Source organism: Chiloscyllium punctatum, unplaced genomic scaffold (assembly GCF_047496795.1).
Source record: "Chiloscyllium punctatum isolate Juve2018m unplaced genomic scaffold, sChiPun1.3 scaffold_202, whole genome shotgun sequence".
NCBI lineage: Eukaryota > Metazoa > Chordata > Chondrichthyes > Orectolobiformes > Hemiscylliidae > Chiloscyllium > Chiloscyllium punctatum.
The window spans coordinates 172,441-190,877 of record NW_027309936.1 but is presented as its reverse complement, the minus strand read 5'-3'; the positions used below and the strand labels follow the sequence as shown (position 1 = coordinate 190,877).

At 45.4% G+C, this 18,437-nt stretch overlaps 1 long non-coding RNA gene across 10 annotated transcripts in view; it reads left to right on the top strand.

Annotated features, from left to right (window-relative positions):
* LOC140471917 (uncharacterized) overlaps window positions 1-18,437 on the top strand; it is a 55,812-nt gene that overhangs the window by 24,568 nt on the left and 12,807 nt on the right. For 9 of the 10 annotated variants that reach the window (XR_011957282.1, XR_011957279.1, XR_011957278.1 and 6 more), the window contains one exon: window positions 3,093-3,199. This is a non-coding gene — a long non-coding RNA (uncharacterized lncRNA). Of the gene's footprint in view, window positions 1-2,325; window positions 2,953-3,092; window positions 3,200-18,437 lie in introns of those variants that run through there. The other variant, XR_011957275.1, reaches the window with a different exon arrangement.

The following is an 18,437-nucleotide window of genomic DNA, read 5'->3' as shown; positions in this document are numbered from 1 at the left end:
GTAACGTCATATTGTGGCTGGACAGGGCACTGATTGAGGCCCTTCTGGAATTCTGTTTTCAGTTCCAATCTCTCTGTTCTCGGAATAACGTTGAGAAACTTGATAGGGTTCAGAAAACATTTGCAAGGATTTTGCCAGGGTTGGACGGTTTGAACTTATTGGGCAAGGCTGAATAGGCTGTCTATTTTCCCTGGAGAGTTGGAGTCTGAGCGGTGATCTTATAAAATCATGAAGGGCATGGATAAGGTGAGCAGTCAGGGACTTTTTCCCAAGTTCGGTGGGTCCAGAACTAGAGGGTACAGGCTTAAGGTGAGAGGGAAAAGATTTAAAAGGGATCTAAGGGGCATCTTATTCATGTTGAGGGCATTGCAAGTATGGAGTGAACTGCCAGAGGAAGGGGTGGAGTCTAGTACAGCAGCATTTAAAAGGCATTTGATTGGGTACATGAAGAGGAACGATTTAGAGGGATAAGGGTGAACCGCTGGCAAATGGGACTCCATTAATGCTCTCCGTTATTGGTCAATGCATTGAATACAGAAGCTGGGATGTCATATTGTGGCTGGACAGGACATTGGTTAAGCCACTTCTGGAATTCTGTTTTCAGTTTGAATTTTCCTGTTCTGGGAAGGATGTTGTGAAACTTGAAAAGGTTTGGACAAGATTTACAAAAACGTTGCCAAGATTGGAGGATTTGGCCGACAGGGAGAGGCTGAATAGGCTGGGGCTATTTTCTCTGGAGAGTCAAAGACTGAGAGGTGACTTCATGGAGATATATAAAATCACGAGGGGTGTGAATAAGGTGAGCAGCCGGGGTCCTATTTCCTCAGGTTAGGTGGGTCCAAAACTAGAGCACCTGGGTTTAAATTGAGAGGGGAAACATTTAAAAGGGATCTAAAAGGCAACGTTTTCAAGCTGAGTGTGGTGTGTGTATGGGAGGGGTTACCAGATGAAGTCGTGAAGGCTGAAAAATCACAACATTTAAAAGGCTTCCAATTGGGTCCATGAATAGGAAGGGTTTTGATGGATACAGGCCAATAGCTGGTAAATGGGAATCCATTCGTTTAGGATTCCTCGTTGGCATGGACGAATTGGACCGAAGGTCTGTTTCTTTGATCCTAATAAATTAAGATGCATTCCTCTATTTTGTGGCGAGCTAGCTGAAGCAAACATAAATATCCTTGGAGCTGAGAAGGTGAAGCAGTGATTTCGACCTGGTGCAGATTTGGTTCCAAGGTCTTGAATTTGCAGAGAGAGAGAGGAATTGTTAGCACTGTCACAATTTTTAGTAACTACTTTCAAGTAATTGGCAAATAATACAAGGTGAAAATGTGAATACTATTTTCCTCAGTAAGTTCTGAGCATCTGGAACAGTCTGAACGACACAGATTCAGCAGGTATTCTGAAACAGACTTGGAATTTTACTTTTTAAGGTAAGATTTGGGGGGCCGTGGGCACATGGGAGGGGACTTGGGACCGACTTGCAGCATCTCCAGAGGGAGAGAATACAGCCCCAATGGGCTGAATAGCCCCCAGCCCCTGTGCTCTGTGATACAGCCCCATTCACTGTGAATGATGGAGCTCATCCCAGGGCAGAGACAGGGAGGAACCAACCACTCTCAATCGGCGCCAGCTTAATTAACGACAGCTCCAGACCAATAGGAGAGGTTGTGTGGTCCTGCAGCCAATGGGAGTGAATGAGGGGTGTGGCCAGCAAGACAGCGCCTGTCCATGAGCTGTGCAGATGCCGTGTCACTGTTTGGGGTTGGGAGAGACAGCAGAGACTGGGGCAGAGGCTGTGGGACCTGAATTACAAACTCCCGGTAAATTAAAACCAAAAGAACTGCAGAAGATGTAAATCAGAAACAACAACCAGGAGGTTCTGGAAAAGCTCAGCAGGTCTGGCAGCATCTGTGATGAGAAATCAGATAAAGTTTCAGACCCAGTGTCCCTTCCTCAGGACAGATATTACTGAGAAAACAAGTCAGTTTTAGTGCAGAAGTTAGTGTGGGGGGAGGATAAAAGGAGTAAACGATAGGTGGGGATAGAGTGAGAAGAACGGTTGGGTAAAGGAGTGGATAACAATCTGTCTGGGGGAGGATGATTAGCTGTTAATGGAGACCTTTAGTGGCTAACTATAGGTAGTGTGTAATGGCAGACTGTGAGAACTGGTGTGTGGGGTAGGGGGCTACGACATGAGGTTGTTAACTTATGGTTAGCATCAATGAAGTAAACACAATGACTGCAGATGCTGGAAAGCAAATAGTGGATTAGTGGTGCTGGAAGAGCACAGCAGTTCAGGCAGCATCCAACGAGCAGCGAAATCGACGTTCGCTGCTCGTTGGATGCTGCCTGTTCTGCTGTGCTCTTCCAGCACCACTAATCCAACTCATGGTTAGCCACTAGCTGTCTCCATTGTGAGCTGTTCCCCACCTATATCACTCCACGATTGGAGCTGCCGAGGACACGAACCTTTGGAATATCCTCCCTAACTCCCTCTCTCCGCCTTAAAGATGTATCTAAAAATCGTTCTCTTTAATCAACGTTTCCATCATTCGTGAAGCATTTGAGGAGATTTGTCAATGTGAAAGGCTCCATACAATGCAGGTAGTTGTTGTTATTGTCTGACCTCAGGAGAAACAGGGATGAGCCCTCTCTCTCTCATACCTGATGAACAGCAGTAAAAGCAGGAAGCACTGAGCATGCTCCAGCCCACAGTGGGCTTCGGATTATTGATATCAGCGCAGGACCAATAAGAGTGGGGGAACTGTGGCTAGAGGTGCTCGTTGGTCCTTCAACCAATCAGAATGAATGAGGGGCGGGGCAATACTCAACCACGTGATAAACTTCACTGACAGCACAGTGTTGTTGTGACCAAGGCATTGGAAATGTGTGAAGGTGCAGGGCAGGGGGAAGGAAAAACATATTGACCAGGAAGAGGAGGAAATTTTCATGGTATGGGATGAGAGGTTTTACAGAACTTGGTGCACGTAGTAAAACACAAATTTAAAAATCCCAAATTCTGCACCATTTTCCCTCCCGATAATGCATTTTGCACTCCCTGAAATATCAACTATGTGTTTCTCCGTCCACAGATACCAGTGATCAGTGCTAAAGCCCGATTGCCTGTGGAGAAGGTGATGTTTGACTTCCTTGTACAGCTACAGTTCGTGTGGTGAAGGTGCTCCTACAATGTGTTTGGGTAAGAGCTGTTATAGATTATTCACTCAGCGACAGTGAAGAATTGACAAAATGTGTGCAAATCAACAACAGTTGTTTTTTTTTATCATGTTTATAATTCCACAGACATATGATTGAGAACTTGTGACATAAGGCCACAGCTGGAGATATTAGGTCAGGTGATCAAAAGAATTGCCAAATAAGCAGGTTTTCAGGAATACCTTAAAGGAGGAAAGCAGGTCTGAGGGGGTTAGGGTGGGAATTCCATACCGTGTTGCCTTGGCAACGGTAGAAACAGCTAGACAGGTGAAGCATTGATTAAACATATCGTTGGGAGTCTGAAAGAAAATGAGTTGTCGAGGTCTCACAGATTGTGTGGTTCAGGGAGACAGGGATGTTCACAGCCAGGAATTACATCAAGGGTGAGAATTTTAAATTGTTGCTTGTTAATAGGAGCCTTTTGATGAATCAACAAGTTTTGGTACAAGTGAGCGCTTGGGCAGTAGGGTTTTAGATACTCTTGAGATTACATGGAAGTTGAATGTGGGAGGCTGGCCAGGAGTGTGTTTGGATCATGAAGTCTGGAGATAACACAGGGATGGACGAGTATTTCAGTAAATGAGCTGAGACTAGGGTGGAGTTGGGTGATGTCACTAATGTAGGAATAGTGCTTTTGGAGTTGGGCTGCTCCTCCTCCTCATCACCCCCCCTCCCCAATTCACAGATATTGTTCCTTGTTCTACCTGTCTGTCTTTTCTGGTTATGTCCTTCTCTCCCATTCTGCTACAAACTAATATTTGACCCCACCGTTGTTGCAAAAACCTACTCCATCCTGACTCTCCCTTTCCTTTCTGAATTCCTTGTATTTGGTGTCCCTTAAGGATCTCTCCTCGGTCCCTCCTGTTTCTCACCTACATACTGCCAGGAGGTGACATTGTCCAAAAGCACCGTGTTAGGTTTCACATGTACACTGACAATGCCCAGCTATCCCTCGCCATCATCCCTCTTCATTACTCAGTTATCAATCTGCTCATCACGCTCCCACTACGCGATTGGCTGCAATTTCCTGCAACGGAACATTGCAATGGTTAAACCCATTGCCTTCAGTTGCTATTACAAATCACTTTCCCTTACTGCTGAGCCCCTCACTCTCCCTGGGAACTGTCTGAGGCAGAACCACACTCTTGACAATATTGCTCTCATATCTGACCCCAAGGTGACCTTCTGATCAGACATCTACACAATCACAAACACCAGGAATTACAATCTCTTAAAATGTTGCTTCTCTCCACCTCACCCCAGCTCCATTGCTTATGAAACCCCTGACCTGTGTCGGTGTTGCCTTAAACTTGACGAATCCAAAACAGAATCCGTGATTCTGTGACTGACCCAGAATCTGGTTCCAGACTCCCTCATGATGAGAAACATCCTCTCAGTATTTACCCTGTCAAACTCCTTAAGAATCCTACATGTTACAATGAGATCCCCTCTCATTCTTCCCAAATCCAGTGAGTAAAGTCCCAACGTCTTCAGCCTTCTCTTAAAAAATAATCCCTGCAAACCAGGGTTCATCCCAGTCAATCTTCTGTGAAATGCCTCTGATGAAATGATGTATTTCCTTAAATAAAGGGACCAAACCTTCTGTCATTACTCCAGATGTGGTCTGACTCGCACTTTATAAAGTTCCTCTCAGGTATATACTCCAAACAACTCCCTTTAAACTTGCACAGATGTTGTTGGAAATGCACAGAAGATCATGCAGCATCTGTGAAGAAAAATCAGTTAAAGTTTCGGGTCTGGTCACCCTTCCTCAGATACGTTAACTCTAATTTCTTTTCACAGATGTTGCTAGACCTGCTGACCTTTTCCAGAAACTTCTGTTTCTCTTCCTGGTTTACAGCATCTTCAGTTGTTTCGGTTTTCATATCCTTGAAACTTGCCATCTCTCTTATAGAATTTGTCATTTCCACCTTGGAAAAAAGATTCACATTTGTTTGGTCTCCCCTACCCTGAGGAAAAAAGAAACCATGGCTAGTCACCCTATCATTGCTCCTCATAACTTTATAAAATTCAATAAAGCCACCTAAAGTGTCCAGTGCTGCAGGGAAATAGCCTCAGCCGATTCAGCCTCTCCCTATGGTTCACGTGTTCCAATACTTGCAACACCCTAGTAAAACCATTCTGAACTCTTGCAAGTTTCCCAACATCTTTCCTATAACAGGGAGACTGGAATTGAAAGCAGTCTGGGGATTCCAAAAGTGGCCGAGCCAATAAACCGTACAACCGAACCATGATCTCCCAACTCCTATACTCAATGCACTGCCCAATACCAGCTAGCATACCGCACACCACCTTCACTGACCTGTCTACCTTCAACCACACTTTCAAGGAACTGTCAACCCACACTGCATGGTCTTTTTGTCTGTCAACACTTCCCAGGAACTTGTCATTCAGAGGTTGAGTCCTATTCTGGTAACATCTTTCTGAAATCAGGGAGACCACAATTGAATGTAATATTCTAAAACTGGCCTCCCCAATGCCCTACTCAGCCACAACGTGCCCTCCTAACCCCTATACTCAGTGACAGAATCCCTACAGTGTGGAAGCAGGCCTTTCGGCCCATGGGACCATACCAACCATCGGAACAGCATTCCACCCTAACTCTGTACCCTACCATTACCCAAAGCTCATCCAGCTAACCTGCGTGTCTTTGGATTGTGGGAGGAAATTAAGAGCACCCAGAGGAAGCCCACGCAGACACACAGGGAGAATGTGCAAACACCGCACAGACAGTGGAATCGAACCAGAGTCCATTTATTGGTCAGCGCATTCCATTCAATGTTAGTGTCCCAAATGCCATGTTCAGCACCTGATCTCTCTGAAACTCTACTTTCCAAGAACTAAGCAGTTGTTCTGAGCTCTTCGGAGGGAATTAAGGTCAGGATGAGAAAACAGGAACTGGGTTGAGTTTTAGATCTACAAAATGACTCTCCATCTTTCCACTCTGTTTCTCCCCCTCCCCCCACTCTGTCTGTTCCCCACGCTCTGTCTCCCCACCCCCCAACAGTCTGTTCTCTTTCTCCCCCCTGTCTGTCTGTCTCTCCCCCTACCTCTGTTGGTCTCTGCCCCCCCCCCCTTCCCCCTGTCTGTTCCCCTCCTCTCTAAACCCACTTTCTGTCCCCATCTGTCTCTGTGCCACCCCTTTCTATCCCCCCCTCTCTTTCCCCACCCATTTCTGACCCACCCTTCTCGATCCAACCACCCTCTGTCTGCCGACCCTCCTTCCCAGTCCCCTAGTTCTGTACTCCCCCACTGCAGGGCAAATATCTTGTCTATTTACCCTATCCATGCCCAGCCTGATTTTAAAAACCTCTTTAGGTCACCATTCAGCCTCTGACGCTCCTGGGAAAACAGCCTATCCAACCCTGGCAACATGCTATAATTCTTTTCTGACCTCTTTAAAGTTTAAGAACATCCACCTGATAGGAAGGAGAACAGAATTAAATGGAATATTGATTCGGCAACTTTTGCAATGTCCTCTACAGTCACAATATGTCATCCTAACCCCTATACTCAATGCTCTGACTGATAAAGACAGGCAGACCAACTGCCGCCTTCACTATCCTATCGACTTGCTACTCTACTGTCAAGGAACTATGAACCTGCACTCCAAGGACTCTTTGTTTAGCAGCACTCACCAGGAACTTACTATTAACTGTATAAGTCCTGCTAAAGTTTGCTTTTCCAAAATGCAGCAGCTCGCATTTTTCTAAACTGAACTCCTCAGCCCATTCACCCATCTGATCCAGATCCTCTTGTACTCTGAGGTAATCTTTTTCCCTGCTACTACATCTCCCATTTTGGTGTCATCTGCAAACTTACTTACAATACCTCTTATGTTCACATCCAAATCATGGATATAAATGGCGAAAAGTAGTGGATCCAGCCCCGATCCTTGTGAGACTCCACTGGTCACAGGCCTCCAGCCTGAAAAGCCCCCTCTGCCTTCTACCTTCGGGCCAGTTCTGTACTCCATGTGATCTAACCTTGCTGAGCAGCCTCCCATGAGGAACCTTGTCAAACACGTTACTGAAGTCCATGTAGATCATGTCCATGCTCTGACCTCAGCAATCCTCTTTGTTACTTCTTCAAAAAAACTGAGTCAAATTCATGAGATATGATTTCCCATGCACAAAGCTGTTATTGGTATCCAGGATTTAACTCTGTACATTGGGGTCTGCGTTGCCCAGTTATAGGTGTTAATATTCTGGATGAAGTTCAAGGACGCCAGCATTTTCTCAGTGAGTCTGTATTGAGTCTTGTTCATGTCACCAACACAGGGGAGTTCCTTTTGAAAGGCAGTCCCTGTATCCCTTGCCCACCAGGAAATAGTGTACGTGTCCTTACCTCTGGATCAGGAGGATCAGGCTCAGAGTTGAGTAACAGCATCTTTGAAGAGGCTGATTAGTAAACCTGCCCAAGCCACCAGGCCATACTGTCTCCCAGCTGTCCCTGCCTGAGACTCCAAACAGACCCTTCCTGTAGTTTCTCTCCTGTCAGACTCTCCCATTGCTCAGTTTGTCCAGGATCCCCTCCTGCTGCTGCACTGCTCCTGTCCCTCACTGACCTGTCCATCCCCCAGTGTTCACCACATTCATTCATTGTTTACAATCTCGTTGTCCCAGTCCTCCAGCCCCGACCCCTCCACCCTATAGAGACAGCTCAGTGGTTGGCACTGCTGCCTCACAGCACCAGGTACCCGGGTTCGATTCCGGCCACGGGCGACTGTCTGTGTGGGGTTTGTGCATCCTCCCACAATCTAAAGATGTGCAGGGCAGGTGAATTGGCCATTCGAAATTGCCCATAGTATTGATTAAATTAGTTAGGGGGCATAGGTCTGTGTAAGTTACTGTTTGCAGGGTCGGTATAGACTTGTTTGGCCGAAGGGCCTGTTTCCATACTGTAGGGATTCTGATATATTGGGCAGCAGCTGCTGTCAATCACCCAGACTCCTGTATGATCGGGAGCTCGTGCTGTAGGAGGGGAGACAAGTGCATGGGTGCAGTGCTGGCAATTGTGGGATTATGCACAGTATAGGTCAGTGCCTGGGAAGGAGGCTGTGGGTGTGAGGGATTAATCTATCATTAGCAGCTTCATCCCTCTAGGAGCAGGACCCAGGGGAATGGCCCCCTTCTTGCTACCCTGATATGTGATCAGACTATCAGTGGGGCAGCGTTTTGCAGAAAGTTATTAGAACTCTTTTGTGAAGATTCAGGGTTGTTATGGAAAGGGACAAGGATGGGCCTGCAATTAGAATTCTAATTTGGCTCATTTTAGTAAGATGGGTCTTGGCCAGAGTGTGCAGGAAGCTGTGTATGCAGGATGGTTCTCATCAGGAGCTAGGAAACTGGATTCGAAGAGAGAGTGTGTGAGAACTGGGTGTGGAGGAAAGGAGTGGGGGGATTGGTTTGGATTTCAGTTCACAGAAGAGAAATTGTGAGACTGAGGTTTAAAGCTTTGGGGGAAACAAGAAAACTACAGTTTAATACTATTGTCTTATGAATTTCCATCCTGTATTAACAGTGGTAACTTGTGTGCACTGTTGTATGGTACTGAAAGGGTGGATTTGCGGATGAGAAATACAAATTGAACTTCATGGTCAAATCTGATAGTTACTTGATCCGTGCCGATCTGAATATCATTGGCCTTTTCATCTGGATGGAAAGGTGTGCATTCTGTCCGTGGGCAAATATTTCAAATCTCAATGTGACTGGAAAAGTACTGAGACACAGCCAAGTCCATGTCAGCGTGGTGAGTGTGGAGAGAGAGTTCATTTGTTTTTGAAAGTCTGAAAAATCATGGCACATTTCCCAGGAACAATGAAGCCACAACTTTGCTTTGTAAAAGGACAAGTCTTTAATTAACCATGCAACCAGAAAGACACAAGGATACCTGCACCATGGGGAACACTATGAAAACGGGATTGTTGTAAAGGGGTTCATTCTCGATCATGGATTGTAATCCATTGGCATTGTCCCGTCGGTTCCAGCCCCGCAGGGAAACACTGGAAATATGATGGATGTAATGGAGGTTTCAGTTATTAAACTGTAAAAAGTGCAGAACAATTTACAAGGATGTTACCAGGGCTCAGGGGTCTGAGTTATAGGGAGAGGTTGGACAAGGGAGGATTTTATGTTTGGAGCAGAGGAAACTGAGGGGATTCTTTTCTAGAAGTGTATAAGACCATGAGAGGCATGGATAAGGTGAATGCACTCAGTCTTTTTCCCAGGAACTCAAGGATTGGACGGCTTGATTGGATCAGTTGAAGGTTAGAGGAGAAAGAATAAAAGGGAAGCTGAGGGGCAACTGTTTTACACAGAGGGTGGTATGTATATGGAATGAGCTGCCAGTGGAAATGGTTCAGGCAGGAACACTCACAACAGGTAAAAGACATTTGGACAAATACATGGATAGGAAAGGGTCAGAAGCAAATGGGCCAAGTGCAGGGAAATGGAGTTAGCGTGGATGGACTTTCTGGTCAGCATGGGCCAAAGGGCCTGTCTCTGCTGTCAGACTCTATGACTCTAAGTGCATTTGCTATTTCTCCCACTAACTCTGTTGGTATCCTGGGATGTATCCCATCAGGGCAATGAGACTTGTCTACCTTTAGCTACATTAGCATATCCAGTTCTAACTCTTTCACGATAATGGTTATTATCTAGGTCCTCACCTTCCTCAGTCTCCTTATCAATTACTGGCATGTTCTTCGTATCCTCCACTGTGAAGACTGACTGCTGTGTGCTCATATTCCTGAACCCTGCTGGATAGGAATAACTAGGCACAGAACTCAGAGAGGTCTTCTTTGAGACTTTATTGATGAGACATGGCAGTTACCTGGATAGTGTACAAGCAAAACACCTTCAGGCAGCATCAAGTAACTCCCCACCTGTCCAATGTACAGCTCCCACTCTTATACCTTTGTGGTTTGGGACTTTGAATAGAGACTGTCTCTCAGTATTATCTCCATGGCAACGGCAGTTAGAAAGTCTAGTTCAGTTCAGCACTTTGTGGTTAAACCACACACCGCTCCCCCACACCCCTGTGGCTCCCTCAAGTATGTGATAGGCACTTCAGTTTCAGTGGGGCTGTCTATCAGGATTCTGATGTGGAGGAGCTGGTGGTGGGGTGGACAAAGTTTAAAAACCACACATCACCAGGTTATAGTCCAACAGGTTTATTTGGAAATACAAGCTTTTGGAGTGTGCTGTGATTTTTAACTTGCTTAGGATTATCTCTATGGTAACAGTTAAGTGCTTCAACAATTAGAGGCCATATGTTCCCCAAACATCATGTTCCCCTCTAGCAGTATAAACTGTTATTCCAGCCCTGGGGATAGCTATTAATCACTTTTCTCCCCCAATCCCATCTCGCTTTCTGTTGATCTTTAAAGTTTTTCTAATCTCCATGGTCATTGCCAATCTGTATGCATTCTATTTCAGTTTGATAGACTCCCTTATTTCCTGAGCCACCCATGGCAGATTATTCCTTTTTTCCTAAAGTCCTTCCTTTTCCCTGATATATACTTTTGCTGAGCACTTCAAAAAATTTCTTTGATATTCCCGCACTGTCCGTCAACTTTCCCACCATAAAGTCTTTGTTTCCAGTCTACATTAGCCAACTCCTGCCTCATCCTATTGTCGTCTCCTTTTGTTTAAGCACTGGATCTTGGGATTGGATTTAATCTTCCAACTTTTCATCTTTGTTCTAAATTCAACCAGACTTATCAGAATTCTTTTATCAGATTACGTGGTGAGGCGATGTTTCCTGGGTGTTTTGGTTTTCATTGTCAGTGACCTTGGCTTTGTAATAAAGTACAGGATGGATATTCACACTGCGAATGTACGACGCAATCTAAAACCATAAATCACTGTCTCCCCTCAGTTTAAAATTGCAAAATCATTATCTCCTACACGCTTCCTCACTATCTAAGATTGGAATGCTAATCCACCTGACTATCTGTCATTTTCCGAAAATCTCCTTTGGTGAAGGTGGTGATTTTTGGATTCAGCTTTCCAGTTATTACCGCCTCTCCAAGAACACCCTGCTTTATCCTCAATCATAGAATAGCCTTTATCCACAATCATAGAATAGAATCTCAACAGTGTGGCAGGAGAGCATTGGCCCATCAAACCCCACCAACCATCCAAAGAGCATCCCACCTGGAGCACTCCATCCTTTTAACACTGCATTTCCCATGGCTGATCCACTGAATCTGCACAATCATGGAGACTGTGGACAAGTCCACACGACCCGCCGAAGCGCAACCCACCCATACCCCTACATTTACCCCTTACCTAACACTACGGGCACACACAGAAACACAAAAGGTAGCATGTGTACCTGAGATGAATGAACCTGGACTTAGGAAAATGTGACAACAATCACAACTAGTTAGAATTACAGAATCCCTTAGGCGCACAAAGAGACTATTCGGTCCATCGAGTCTGCAATGACCTGCTGTCCCACCCTACCTCCATAACCCCACATTTAGCATGGCTAACACAACCCACCTTACCTACACACTACAGGCCATGTTAGCACAGCCAATCCATCAAACCTGCACATCTGTGGGAGGGTCACATATTATGTCTAAGTGCTCAGGATTGTGGATGAAGGCTCACAAATACTTGACTCTGACGCAAATCCTCTTTTATTTACAAAATAAAATCTGGGGGAAATTGCAGCCAGACAGATTTCCAATTATCTCATGAGGAAGAGAATTCACAACTTGTGCCCCTGACCCAGGATGCGCAGTGAAGTCACAGAGGTCTGGGAACCATCAGAAATGTAACAAGTTGTGTGCAAGGTGGGGGTGAGACAAGGACAAAAAGACAGTCTGTCACACGGGGGAAGGCAGGAGAAATTAAATTGCAGAAATGGTAGTCCCTCAAGGCCATGGGGAATGGATTTAGGGCTGGGAAAGAAACCAGGAAACAAGGTGAGCAGCTCTGAAAGAAATACATTGAAAAAACAGATTATAACAACATAGAGGGCAGGGTACACAGTCTGAAATTGCTGCTCTCATTGGTGAGTACATAACGCTGTAAAGCCTGGGTCATTCTATTACAGCCAACACATGCAGGATAGGCCAAGTGTCCTCGATCTGTGCTGAACTTTCTGATAAATTTATTCTGACATTTGGAATTCAGGTCGGATGATGTTCATAAATTCTCAAATTGGACTTGACTTTAATATTCTGGAGAAATGTTAAATCAATCACAATGATCCCATTCTGCAGACTTTAGTCCGCAGCCCTGCATGTTCCAGCATCTCAGTTACATCCATGTCCTTTTATTCTAATGTGATGCTGGTTACTGCCTCTGCCAGTCCATCAATGAGTTCCTGCTCCCCACCATCTCTGAGTGAAATGAATTCTCCCCTCCCCTTCTTTCTGGGAATTAGTTTCAATCTAAATCCTCCAGTTTCTGACCTGTCAGTTAATGAATAGCTCCTTCCTATCCACTCGATCTGGATTCCTCAGCATTTTATCACTTCAATTAAATCTCAGCTCATCCTCCTCAGAAATCATCCCCAGACTATCCAATCTTTCCGCAGAGCAGATATTTTCCAATTGTAGAAACATTCTGATCAATCTCCTCTGTACCCTCTCTGGTGTGATCACATCAACCCTGGAATAAGGGGATCAGAAATGTGGGCAGTATTAGATTAGATTAGATTAGATTACTTACAGTGTGGAAACAGGCCCTTCGGCCCAACAAGTCCACACCGCCCCGCCGAAGCGTAACCCACCCATACCCCTACATCTACATTTACCCCTTACCTAACACTATGGGCAATTTAGCATGGCCAATTCACCTGACCTGCACATCTTTGGACTGTGGGAGGAAACCGGAGCACCCGGAGGAAACCCACGCAGACACGGGGAGAACGTGCAAACTCCACACAGTCAGTCGCCTGAGGCGGGAATTGAACCCGGGTCTCCGGCGCTGCGAGGCAGCAGTGCTAACCACTGTGCCACCGTGCCGCCCACTTTAACCGCAGTCAATTTCAGGGTTACCCTTAATTCTGTTTGCTAAAAACTGCTCGTGTCCTCCCTTTGCTTTTCTTAACTCTCTCTTTAAATCCTTCCTAGCTGATCTGTAACTCTCTATTGCTTCATCTGTACCATTTTGCCTCATCAACACATAAGCCTCTTTCTTCTTTTTAACAAGAGATACAATTTCTGTAGTAAACCATGGTTTACAAACTCTGTGCCAGTTGGGTCACCCCACAGACATTGACTTTCCAAAGAGAACAATCCAAGATTTTCTAACCTCTCCCAATCCAGGCAACATCCTGGTAAACCTGTTTCCACCTTCCCAAAAGCCTTCACCTTCTTCCTATAATGTGGTGATCAAAACGGCACACAATCCCCGAAAGGTGGCCTGATCATAGTTTTATTATCACTCCCCTGACTAAAGAAGGCAAGCCTGCCATTCACCTCCTTCACCACTTTCAGGGATCTTTCAGCTTGCAACTGAAGATCCCTCTGTATATCAGTGTTGCTCAGGACCCTTCCGTTTATTGTACAAATTCCTCTTGCTTTGTGTCTTCCAAAATGCATCACCTCACACTTGTCTGAATTAAAATATATCTGCAATTTCCCCACAAAACTTTCTGACTCATCTCTTTCTTGCTGTATCCTTTGACATCATTCTTCACGATTCACAACTTCAACAGTTTGTGCCATCTACAAACTTGCTAATTAAAACGTTTACATTTTCAAACTTTTCATTTATATATATTACAAGCAACAGATGTCCCAGCTCTGACCCTTGTGGAACAGAGGCACTGGTCACAGACCTCCAGCCAGCAACATACCCCTACACAACTGTTACTGGAAGAAATATCAAAGAGGAGCCTTGAGTTCTGTGCTGAGCACCACGACCAATGTTTATTCAGAGCTCCTTACTAATACAGGATGGGAAAGGTCCCTCTCTGGCTCCCCCAGATAAGTCCAGCATTTTGATGTGTTTACTTCATACGATCCCCCTGACCTGAACTCCAGAGTTTGGAATGTCAGCTCGGATATTTCCATGTTTCCTTTCCCAGTCTCTGATTCTCTCAGCTCATGCGGCTGCTTTGCCAGTTCTTTTACAAATGGTTTAACCCTATCCTTGTCATTGCACATCTCCAGCCCTCCCACTACCACACATCTCCGGTCCTCCCACTACCATACCCTGTGGTATCTGCATAGTCCATCCAGTCACTAATTCAAAGGGGGACTGTCCCGTCCCCTTTGCTGGGGTTGTCCTCAGTTTTATTAGGCTGCTAAATAGTACTCTAACCCATCACTGTCCTGTCTCTGAGAGAGCCTTAGTCAGACTAGCTTTCAGTGTCTGCGTCATTCCTTCTACTGTCCCAGAGCTCTGGGGGTGGTATGGGGGATGGGATTTCTGTTCAGTACCAAACAGGGCACATAGCTAAAGAGCTATGTTCCCTGTAAGATTTGTCCCTTGGTCAGAATCTGCAGGGGAATGCTTCCACCCATTGAGTAAACCTATTTACTAAAACCCAGCAGGACTTCCTTCCCTGGGATTGGGTGTGTGTGTAAAATCCATCTGTAATTGTTCCCATGGGCCCCTGGGTCCCTGCTGCTGCCTCCATTTTATTGCTTTCCCTGGCTCACACTGTGAACAGACTACACACCTTCGACAAAACCTTGCTGTATTTCTCCCTGTTCCAGGCAAGGATTGTAGTGGATCATCTGATATTGCATTTTATCCTCCCCAATATGGGCCAGCCCATGATATGTTTTTAATAATGTTTGTCTTATACAGTGTAGTGGCACTGCTGGATCATCCAGACTCTGACGTGTCCTATTACTGCCCCACCCTTTTCCCATTCCTGTTTCTGCTGTTGTGGGACTGTTTCTGGGAATATCTTTAAACCTTCCTCTCTCACTTCTGTAGCTACGGCCATTGCCATCTCCTCAAATGTCTGCACTATTTCAGTCAGTATTTCACATATAAGATTATTAAAGGATTGGACACTCTGGAGGCAGGAAGCAAGTTTCTGCTGATGGGTGAGTCCTGAACCAGAGGACAAATTTTAAAAATAAGGGGTAGGCCACTTAGAACAGAGTTGTGGAGAAACTTCTTCACCCAGAGATGGTGGGTATATGGAATGCTCTGCCCCAGAAGGCTGTGGAGGCCAAGTCTCTGGGTACTTTCAAGAAAGAATTGGATAGAGTGATTAAGGATAGTGGAATCAAGGGTTATGGGGATAAGGCAGGAGCAGGATACTAATTGAGGATGATCAGCCATCATCATAATGAATGGTGGTGCTGTCTCGAAGGGCAGAAGGGCCTACTCCTGCACCTATTGTCTATTGTCTATTCACCTGCCTTATCCACAAACTTACTGCCCCATTGGTGTGGGGTTTTGACTACCTTGTGAGCTCTAATTCTCATTATTGCTGCTTCACTGGGAAAGTTAGCTGCTTCCACTAACTCTCTGACCTGTCCTTCATGCTCTACGTGCCCACAGACAGGGTGATTTACCCTCACCGAGCCCAGGCTATCACTTGGTCATGAACTATACCAAAGGCATGCTGTCTCTCTGTGTATATGCTGACTGCCTGACACCTGGCTAATGTCCGCGCTTCTGTCAGGGCTCGTGATGGTTCTGCCATTTCTGGGTAATTCTCCAAAAAAGTCCTCCAATAATTAAACAATCCTAAAGTTTGCCTTATCCCCTTCACAGTGTGCGGGTGGATAGTTTTGAAATCATGGTCTTTCGTTTCACTGGGATTGTCCCCCTCCGTTCCTGATTTGATCTTCCTGATGTGATGTCCCAGGTACATCTCTCCCTACCTTCCCACGCTCTGTGGGTTAATTTTAAGCCCGGCCTGCCTGACCTGACCCAATACTCTATGTAATATCCGGATATGTTCTTTCTTCACCAACTGAGGCAATGAGGTGTTGGTAAGATTAAATCGATGCACTCCATCAGCCATATATCGGTGGGATATACTGGAATATTATGAGGTCCCTGAGGTAACTGGATCCAGGTCTACTGCTTTCCTCAGACAGTAAATACTAGCTTATTCTGACCGTTCTAGGTCCACAGTAACCCATTCACAATATCAAGGGCTGAGACTGTATCCTGTTGCAATTTTAATCCATTAAATAAAGTGGTGTGGTTCACTACTGTAGGATACTCTTTAGTGGCAGATTTACTGAGGGAGGTCTAATCAATAGTGAGGTGGGATGAGCTGTCCGGCTTCTGTGAGTTAGTCTGGGATACTGTTGGTCTGACTATTCCCTGCTTCTCTCAATCTGTTACTGTCACAATTATTGCCTTCTCAGCCCCAGCTTTAATGGGATCCAGTTTGGGTGGGGAGTGAGAGGGCCCTCGATCTTTACAGGATCTACAGATAATAACCCACATTCCTGTTTGAGTTACCCGCCCTGCTGTTTGGGTCCTAGCTATAACTCCCCAGATTCTGAGACTGTTCCAGTCTCCCTGCAAGGTAACTACTCTGGAGATGTCGCCTCTCCTTTGCTTCCTGTCCTGGGCCTGGCCAGATTGTACCCATATTAGAGTTTGTGCCTCTACATCAATAGTTGCTCTGAACTGTTCTAAAATGGCAACTTCCAGAATGGTCCCTTCCTCAGTTTCACACTCCCATATCTGAATATATTTTGCCATATCGATGATCTGCATTGGGACAGATTTATTTCATCCAGCTTCCTTGATTCCCTCTCCAACTGCTCTCATTTTAGTAATTGAGGGGTGAGGGGCAAATCCGTTTCGGTAACTGATATAGATGCTCCTTTTATTAATATTTGTTCTGCTGGTTCCCAAACACAGCGTCAATGAATATTCATGTGCCTACGTGAACACAGGCACACACACAATGTGAACATCTATCTCCCTCTCTCTGCCTACGTTCCTTGTCTATGTGCCCTTTCCTGCTTCCCTTGTAACATTGTGGGTCTGGTTACCCTCCCTGTACTGCAGTACCCTCCCTGTACTGTACTACCCTCCCTGTGTTTCTGAGTTTGTCTCAGCTCTCATGGCCCAATTCAGAATGTGATCAGAATGATCTCCCACTGGCAGTCCCACGTTTATAATTACAGTTAAATAGGGTCCCATGTCATCTGTTAAATACATCAAACCTATTTCATCATCACAGGTTGGGGTTTGGTAATCCCCCGTGGTCCTTACACACCTCAGGCTTCCTCTCTGTATGAGCCTCGATAATACCCTTGGTTCCCTGAGACACCAAGGTTATTTTAGCCCATTCAGTCTGTCCCCTCCCCAGTGTATCCCTGTAATATCTGTGAATGCCTGGAGGCACTCATCGGCTGTGCACTGGGGGGGGCTCAAACCCTCACCCACTCATTGCAGAGACAGGTTCTGCTGTACACGTCCGGGCATCTTGGCATCAAGGATTTTGGCCTAACACCATCATCGGTGAGACTGTACCTCAACTAATTCATCCATATTGTCCCAATAAGGCCCGTTATTACCATTTCTCTATCAGGCTGGGTGTTAACACACCAACATCTGTTATTCAGCAGGTGAACGGTTCATGTTTGGTTTCTGTCAGTTCCCTTTGTTGCTCCCTACTGTCTGTCCAAGTTGACCTTTGATGCCCAGTGGTGCCACAGACACGGCCTTCTGGACCTTATAGGGCGGTGGGTCATCCCACCCATTGTCGTCCCTCTGTCCATACGTGGATGCTTTGTCATCTAACCCGTTCCAGTCAGTGTCACCATCCTCACTGCCTTCTGAGGACAGCGGGGCACTCGGTACCTCCCCCACTGTAACTACCACCTGGCCCTTTGGCTTTAAGGCCTCACGTCAGAGAGCCACCACCTTCACTTGTTCCTGTTTCCCATAATAATTCAACACATCCTGTCATTCCTGGAATAACACAGAGCAAAATGTGAATTTGGTTTTACTTGAAATATTAATAATTTGACATTCACTTTACATATCTTTAAAGGTGAAAATTCTACTCTGATTATTTAAGTGAATTTAACATGATCATACAGTGAAAATAACCCTCATAATCAACGATAATGAATGAACTGAATAATATGTGATTATTTGTACAAGTTCTTGCATTGAAAATTCAATTTTATTTAATGTTTGTCACCCATTACACCATGGGCATTGTTATTAGGGAATAAAGTAATGGAAGGATATCAGAGAAAATAAATAGACTTGAATTTTAGCTTCACTGGAATA